Genomic DNA, 8,606 nt, shown 5'->3' on the forward strand with positions numbered 1-8,606 from the left:
AGAACTTGATGAAGTATTGCCTCTTGAACCGGAGAGTAGCGCAGCTCAAGAAAATGTTTCTGTGGTGCCTGCACCGACTTGAGAGGAAGTTAATGATGATGATCATGAAACTTCATATCAAGTTGCTACTGAACTTTGTAGGTCCACAAGGGCACGTTCTGCACCAGAGTGGTATGGCAACCCTGTCCTGGAAATCATGTTGTTAGACAATGGTGAACCTTCGAACTATGAAGAAGCGATGGCGGGCCTGGATTCCGACAAATGGCTTGAAGCCATGAAATCCGAGATAGGGTCCATGTATGAAAATGAAGTATGGACTTTGACTGACTTGCCTGATGATCGGCGAGCCATAGAAAATAAATGGATCTTTAAGAAGAAGACAGACGCGGATGGTAATGTAACCATCTATAAGGCTTGGCTTGTCGCTAAGGGTTATCACAAGTTCAAGGGGTTGACTACGGTGAGACCTTCTCACCCGTAGCGAAGCTGAAGTCTGTCCGAATCGTGTTAGCAATTGCCTCATTCTATGATTATGAGATATGGCAAATGGACATCAAAACGGCATTCCTTAATGGTTTCCTTAATGAAGAATTGTATATGATGCAGCCGGAAGGTTTTGTCGATCCTAAGAACGCTGACAAGGTATGCAAGCTCCAACACTCAATCTATGGGCTGGTGCAAGCATCTCAGAGTTGGAACATTCGTTTTGATGAGATGATCAAAGCGTTTGGGTTTACGCAGATTTATGGAGAAGCATGTGTTTACAAGAAAGTGAGTGGGAGCTCTCCGGCATTTCTCATATTATATATGGATGACATACTATTGATGGGAAATGATATAGAACTCTTGGAAAGCATAAAGGCCTACTTGAATAAGTGTTTTTCAATGAAGGACCTTGGAGAAGTTGCTTACTATTAGGCATCAAGATCTATAGAGATAGATCGAGACACCTCATTGGTCTTTCACAAAGCACGTACCTTGACAAGATATTGAAGAAGTTCAATATGGATCAGTCCAAGAAGGGGTTCTTGCCTGTATTGCAAGGTGTGAGATTGAGCACGGCTCAATTCCCGGCCACGGCAGAAGATAGAGAAAAGATGAGTGTCATCCCCTATGCCTCGGCCATAGGGTCTATTATGTATGACACGCTGTGTACCAGACCTGATGTAAACCTTGCCTGTATTGCAAGGTGTGAGATTGAGCACGACTCAATTCCCGACCACGGCAGAAGATAGAGAAAAGATGAGTGTCATCCCCTATGCCTCGGCCATAGGGTCTATTATGTATGACACGCTGTGTACCAGACCTGATGTAAACCTTGTCGTAAGTTTGGTGGGAAGGTACCAAAATAATCCTGGCATGGAACACTGGACAGCGGTCAAGAATATCCTGAAGAACCTGAAAAGGACTAAGGATATGTTTCTCGTTTATGGAGGTGATGAAGAGCTCGTCGTAAAGGGTTACGTTGATGCTAGCTTCGACACAGATCTGGATGACTCCAAGTCACAAACCAGATACGTGTATATTTTGAATGGTGGGGCAGTCAGCTGGTGCAGTTGCAAGAAAAGCGTCGTGGCGGGATCTACATGTGAAGCGGAGTACATGGTAGCCTCGGAGGCAGCACATGAAGCAATCTGGATGAATAAGTGCATTACCGACCTAGGAGTTATTCCCAATGCGTCGGGCCCGATGACTCTCTTATGTGACAACAATGGAGCTATTGCCCTTGCCAAGGAGCCCAGGTTTCACAAGAAGACCAGGCATATCAAGCGTCGCTTCAACTCCATTCGTGAAAATGTTCAAGATGGAGACATAGAGATTTGCAAAGTGCATATGGACCTGAATGTCGCAGATCCGTTGACTAAACCTCTTCCATGTGCAAAGCATGATCAACACCAGAACTCTATGGGTGTTCGATTCATCACAATGTAACTAGGTTATTGACTCTAGTGCAAGTGAGAGACTGTTGGAAATATGCCCTAGAGGCAATAATAAAATGGTTATTATTATATTTCCTTGTTCATGATAATTGTCTATTGTTCATGCTATAATTGTGTTATCCGGAAATCGTAATACATGTGTGAATACATAGACCACAACATGTCCCTAGTGAGCAGTTGACTAGCTCATTGATCAATACATGGTTACGGTTTCCTAACCATGGACATAGGATGTCATTGATAACGGGATCACATCATTAGGATAATGATGTGATGGACAAGACCCAATTCTAAGCATAGCACAAGATCATGTAGTTCGTCTGCTAAAGCTTTTCTAATGTTGAGTATCCTTTCCTTAGACCATGAGATTGTGCAACTCCCAGATACCGTAAGGGTACTTTGGGTGTGCCAAACATCACAATGTAACTGGGTGGCTATAAAGGTACACTACGGGTATCCCCGAAAGTATTTGTTGGGTTGGCACGAATCGAGACTGGGATTTGTCACTCCGTATGACGGAGAGGTATCTCTGGGCCCACTCGGTAGGACATCATCATAATGAGCTCAATGTGATCAAGGAGTTGTTCACGGTATGATGTGTTACGGGAACGAGTAAAGAGACTTGCTGTAACGAGATTGAACAAGGTATCGGTATACCGACGATCGAATCTCGGGCAAGTATCGTACCCATAGACAAAGGGAATTGTATACGGGATTGATTGAATCCTCGACATCGTGGTTCATCCGATGAGATTATCGTGGAGCATGTGGGAGCCAACATGGGTATCCAAATCCCGCTGTTGGTTATTGACCGGAGAGTTGTCTCGGTCATGTCTACGTGTCTCCCGAACCCGTAGGGTCTACACACTTAAGGTTCGGTGACGCTAGAGTTGTAGAGATATTAGTATGCGGTTAACCGAAAGTTGTTCGGAGTCCCGGATGAGATCCCGAACGTCATGAGGAGTTCCGGAATGGTTCGGAGGTAAAGATTTATATATAGGAAGTAGAGTTTCAGCCACCGGAAGAGTTTCGGGGGTTACTGGTATTGTACCGGGACCACCAGAAGGGTTCGGGGGTCCACCGGGTGGGGCCACCTATCCCGGAGGGCCCCATGGGCTGAAGTGGCATGGGAACCAGCCCCTGGTGGGCTGGTGCACCCCACCCAAGGGCCCAAAGCGCCTAGGGTTGGAAACCCTAGGGGGGCATTGCCCCCCAAGGGGGCATGCGCCCCCCTGGTTGGAAACGCTAAGGGGGCCGTTGCCCCCTGAGGGGGCGCCGCCCCCCCTCTAGATGGGATCTCCAAGGGAGCATGCGCCCCCCTAGCCCCTATATATAGTGGAGGGGAGGGAGGGCAGCCGGACCCTAAGCCCTGGAGCATCCTTCTCCCTCCCGTGACACCTCTTCCTCCTCCAGTAGTGCTTGGCAAAACCCTGCTGGAATCCCGCTGCTTCCACCACCACGCCGTCGTGCTGCTGGATCTCCATCAACTTCTCCTCCCCCCTTGCTGGATCAAGAAGGAGGAGACGTCTCTGCCCCGTACGTGTGTTGAACGCGGAGGTGCCGTCTGTTCGGCGCTAGGATCATTGGTGATTTGGATCACGACGAGTACGACTCCATCAACCCCGTTCTCTTGAACGCTTCCACTCGCGATCTACAAGGGTATGTAGATGCACTCTTCTCTCTATCGTTGCTAGATGACTCCATAGATTGATCTTGGTGATGCGTAGAAAATTTTAAATTTCTGCTACGATCCCTAACATGTATTATGTCAACCTAAAAGCCAAGGGGGACTGGGGATCCAGGACCTTGAGATTAAAAACATTGCTCTTCTCAGCAAATGGGTGTACAAATTACTCACTCAGAATGGTGTGTGGCAGGAAATCATTCGTAATAAGTATGTGGGTTCCAAAGCGATTTCTCAAGTTTATTGGAAACCTGGCAATTCACATTTTTGGAGTGGGGTGATGAAGGCTTGATACGTCTCCAACGTATCCACTTTTCCAAACACTTTTGCCCTTGTTTTGGACTCTAACTTGCATGATTTGAATGGAACTAACCCGGACTGACGCTGTTTTCAGCAGAATTACCATGGTGTTATTTATGTGCAGGAGCAAACGTTCTCGGAATGACCAGAAACTTCATGAAGCCACTTTTCAGAAAATAAGAAAAATACCTGCAAAAGATGAAGGCCAGGGGGCCCACCACCTGACCACGAGGGTGGGGGGGCGCCTGCCCCCCTAGGGCGCGCCCCCTACCTCGTGGGCCCCCTATTGCCTCTCCCACTCCAACTCCAACTCCATATATTGAGTTTCAGGGAGAAAAAAATCAGGGAGAAGAAATAATCGCGTTTTACGATACAGAACCGCCGCCAAGCCCTAAAACCTCTCGGGAGGGCTGATCTGGAGTCCGTTCGGGGCTCCGGAGAGGGGAATCCGTCGCCATCGTCATCATCAACCATCCTCCATCACCAATTTCATGATGCTCACCGCCGTGCATGAGTAATTCCATCATAGGCTTGCTGGACGGTGATGGGTTGGATGGGATCTATCATGTAATCGAGTTAGTTTTGTTAGGGTTTGATCCCTAGTGTCCACTATGTTCTGAGATTGATGTTGCTATGACTTTGCTATGCTTAATTCTTGCCACTAGGGCCCGAGTGCCATGATTTCAGATGTGAACCTATTATGTTTTCATCAATATATGAGTGTTCTTGATCCTATCTTGCAAGTCTATAGTCACCTATTATGTGTTATGATCCGTTAACCCCGAAGTGACAATAATCGAGATACTTACCGGTGATGACCGTAGTTTGAGGAGTTCATGTATTCACTATGTGTTAATGCTTTGTTCCAGTTCTCTATTAAAAGGAGGCCTGAATATCCCTTAGTTTCCGTAAGGACCCCGCTGCCACGGGAGGGTAGGACAAAAGATGTCATGCAAGTTCTTTTCCATAAGCACGTATGACTATATTCGGAATACATGCCTACATTATATCAATGAACTGGAGCTAGTTCTGTGTCACCCTAGGTTATGACTGTTACATGATGAACCGCATCCGGCATAATTCTCCATCATCGATCCATTGCCTACGAGCTTTCCACATATCGTTCTTCGCTTATTTACTTTCCCGTTGCTATTGCTATCATCACTACAAAATACCAAAAACATTGCTTTTATTACTGTTACCTTTTGTTACCGTTATCACTACTATCATATTACTTTGCTACTAAATACTTTGTTGCAGATATTAAGTTTCCAGGTGTGGTTGAATTGACAACTTAGCTGCTAATACTTGAGAGTATTCTTTGGCTCCCCTTGTGTTGAATCAATAAATTTGGGTTGAATACTTTACCCTCGAAAACTGTTGCGATCCCCTATACTTGTGGGTTATCAAGACTATTTTCTGGCGCCGTTGCCGGGGAACATAGCTCTATTCTTTGAGTCACTTGGGATATATGTCTGCTTATCATTATGAAGAACTTGAAAGATCCAAGAACTAAGATTTATCCCTCAACTACGAGGGGAGGTAAGGAACTGCCATCTAGCTCTGCACTTGATTCACCTTCTGTTTTGAGTAAGCTTGCGACACCTACACCTGCTTTTGCTATTCGTTCTGATATGTCGCATGTTATTGATGATGCCACTTCTGCTATGCATGATACTTATGATGAAACTACATCTATGCCTGATACTACTATGCCACTTAGTGATTTTCTTGATGAACAACTTGCTAGTGCTAGAGAAATTGAAAATATTGAATGTGATGATATTGATGAAAGTGATGATGAAGAATCACTTGTTATTCCTAAGGGTTATGTTTTTGATCAAGAAGCTTCTTTAGCTATTTTAGCTTGTAAAAATAGAAATGAACTCAAAAGGTTATTAGCTAAATGGAGTAAGCAATCTCTAAATGCTAGAATGAAACCTGACCCTGCTTTTGCTACTTCACCTATCTTTGTTACTGATAAGGATTATGAATTCTCTATCGATCCTGATATAATTACTTTGGTTGAATCTGATCCTTTTCATGGTTATGAATCTGAAACTGCTGTGGCGCATCTTACTAAATTGAATGATATAGCCACCCTGTTTACTAAAGATGAGAGAACTCGCTACTTTTATATCCTTAAAATATTTCCATTCTCATTAAAGGGTGATGCTAAGATATGGTTTAATTCTCTTGATCCTGGTTGTGTGCGTAGTCCCCAGGATATGATTTATTACTTCTCTGCTAAATATTTCCCTGCTCATAAGAAACAAGTTGCTTTAAGGGATGTATATAATTTTGTGCAAATTGAAGAAGAGAGTCTCCCACAAGCTTGGGGGAGGCTTCTCCAAATACTTAATGCTTTGCCTGATCATCCTCTTAAGAAAAATGAAATACTTGATATCTTTTATAATGGACTAACCGATGCCTCCAGAGATTACCTGGATAGTTGTGCTGGTTCTGTTTTAAGGGAAAGAACACCGGATGAAGCTGAAATTCTATTGAATAGTGTTGGTTCTATTTTAAGGGAAAGAACAGCGGATGAAGCTGAAATTCTATTGAATAATATGTTGACAAATGAAAATAATTGGACACCTCCGGAGCCAATTCCTGAGCCTATTCCTGAGCCAACTTCGAAGAAGAGGGGTATTCTATTTCTCAGTCCTGAAGATATGCAAGAGGCAAAGAAATTTATGAAAGAAAAAGGTATTAATGCTGAAGATGTTAAGAATTTACCTCCTATTGAAGAAATACATGGTCTTAATTTACCGCCTGTTGAAGAAACATATAATCCAAATCCTTCTCCTATTGAAGAAACTCATGGTCTTGATAACCCGACAAATGTAGTAAAGGTAAATTGTCTCTATAGATATGATAAAGCTGAAACCCCATTTACTAAATTTGCTAGCCCATGCTTAGATGAGTTTGATAAATTTATGGCTAAGCAAGAAGACTTTAATGCTTATTTTGGTAGAAAATTGAAAAACAATTCAAATATGCTTGAACACTTGGGTGATTATATGGCTAATGTTAAAGGTGAACTTAAACTTATTAGTAAACATGCTTCTATGGTTACCACTCAAGTAGAACAAGTACTTAAAGCTCAAAATGATTTGCTCAATGGATTGAATAGTAAGAATAATGATAATGTTGTTAGAGTGGCTACTAGAACTAGTAGAATGACTCGGGAACCTTTGTATCCTGAAGGCCACCCTAAGAGAATTGAGCAAGATTCTCAGAGAAATAATATAGATGTACCTAGTTCTTCTAAAAAGAAGAAAAAGAAAAATGATAGGACTTTGCATGCTTCTAGTGATCCTATTGTTGAAACACCTAAGAATCCAAATGATATTTCTATCTCTGATGCTGAAACTCAATCTGGTAATGAACCTGAAACTAGTGGTAATGTTAATGATAATGTTCACAATGATGCTCAACCTAGTAATGATAATGACATAGAAATTGAACCTGCTGTCGATCATGATAACCCACAATCAAAGAATCAATGTTATGATAAGAAAGATTTTGTTGCTAGGAAACATGGTAAAGAAAGAGAACCATGGGTTCAGAAACCCATGCCCTTTCCTCCCAAACCATCCAAGAAAAAGGATGATGAGGATTTTGAGCGCTTTGCTGAAATGATTAGACCTATCTTTTTGCGTATGTGATTAACTAATATGCTTAAAACCAATCCTTATGCTAAGTACATGAAAGATATTATTACGAATAAAAGAAAGATACCGGAAGCTGAAATTTCCACCATGCTTGCTAATTATACTTTTAAGGGTGGAATACCAAAGAAACTTGGAGATCCAGGAGTACCCACTATACCATGCTCCATTAAAAGAAACTATGTTAAAACTGCTTTATGTGATCTTGGAGCCGGTGTTAGTGTTATGCCTCTCTCTTTATATCATAGACTTGATTTGAATAAGTTGACACCTACTGAAATATCTTTGCAAATTGCTGATAAATCAACTGCTATACCTGTCGGTATTTGTGAGGATGTGCCTGTTGTAGTTGCAAACGTCACTATTTTAACGGACTTTGTTATTCTTGATATTCCCGAGGACGATAGTATGTCTATTATTCTTGGAAGACCCTTTTTGAATACTGCAGGGGCTGTTATTGATTGCACTAAAGGCAATGTCACTTTTCATGTTAATGGTAATGAGCATACGGTACACTTTCCGAGGAAACAACCTCAAGTTCACAGTATCAATTCTATTGGAAAATTTTCATCGATTATATTTGGAGGTTTTGAATTTCCTCTTCCTACTGTCAAGAAGAAATATGATATTCTTATTATTGGGGATGTGCATATCCCCGTTGAGGTAACATAGTGTTATTCGAAATTTCTCCGGTTCCATGTTATTCGGAATGAGTTCGTTAACAAGACTTGATCAACCTTGTTAGTGGATTCCTTTTGATGATCATGAGATGGATGAAACTAGAAGGCACAACCTTCTGTACCCCACTTTTACTTTGTGTTATTTATATTAAATAAAATAAAAATAAATATTTTTCTGTCTGTTATCTGATTATCCGTGCAATATGAAAATACTTCGAAAATAAAAGTTCTCCAAATGCCCTGAAATTTAAATGTAATTTTTCCAGAATATTTGAGAATATTTGGCACAAAGAACACAACATGGGGGGCCAACCACCTGCCCACGAGG

The sequence above is a fragment of the Triticum dicoccoides genome, chromosome 4A (genome assembly GCF_002162155.2).
Source record: "Triticum dicoccoides isolate Atlit2015 ecotype Zavitan chromosome 4A, WEW_v2.0, whole genome shotgun sequence".
NCBI classification, from domain to species: Eukaryota; Viridiplantae; Streptophyta; class Magnoliopsida; order Poales; family Poaceae; genus Triticum; species Triticum dicoccoides.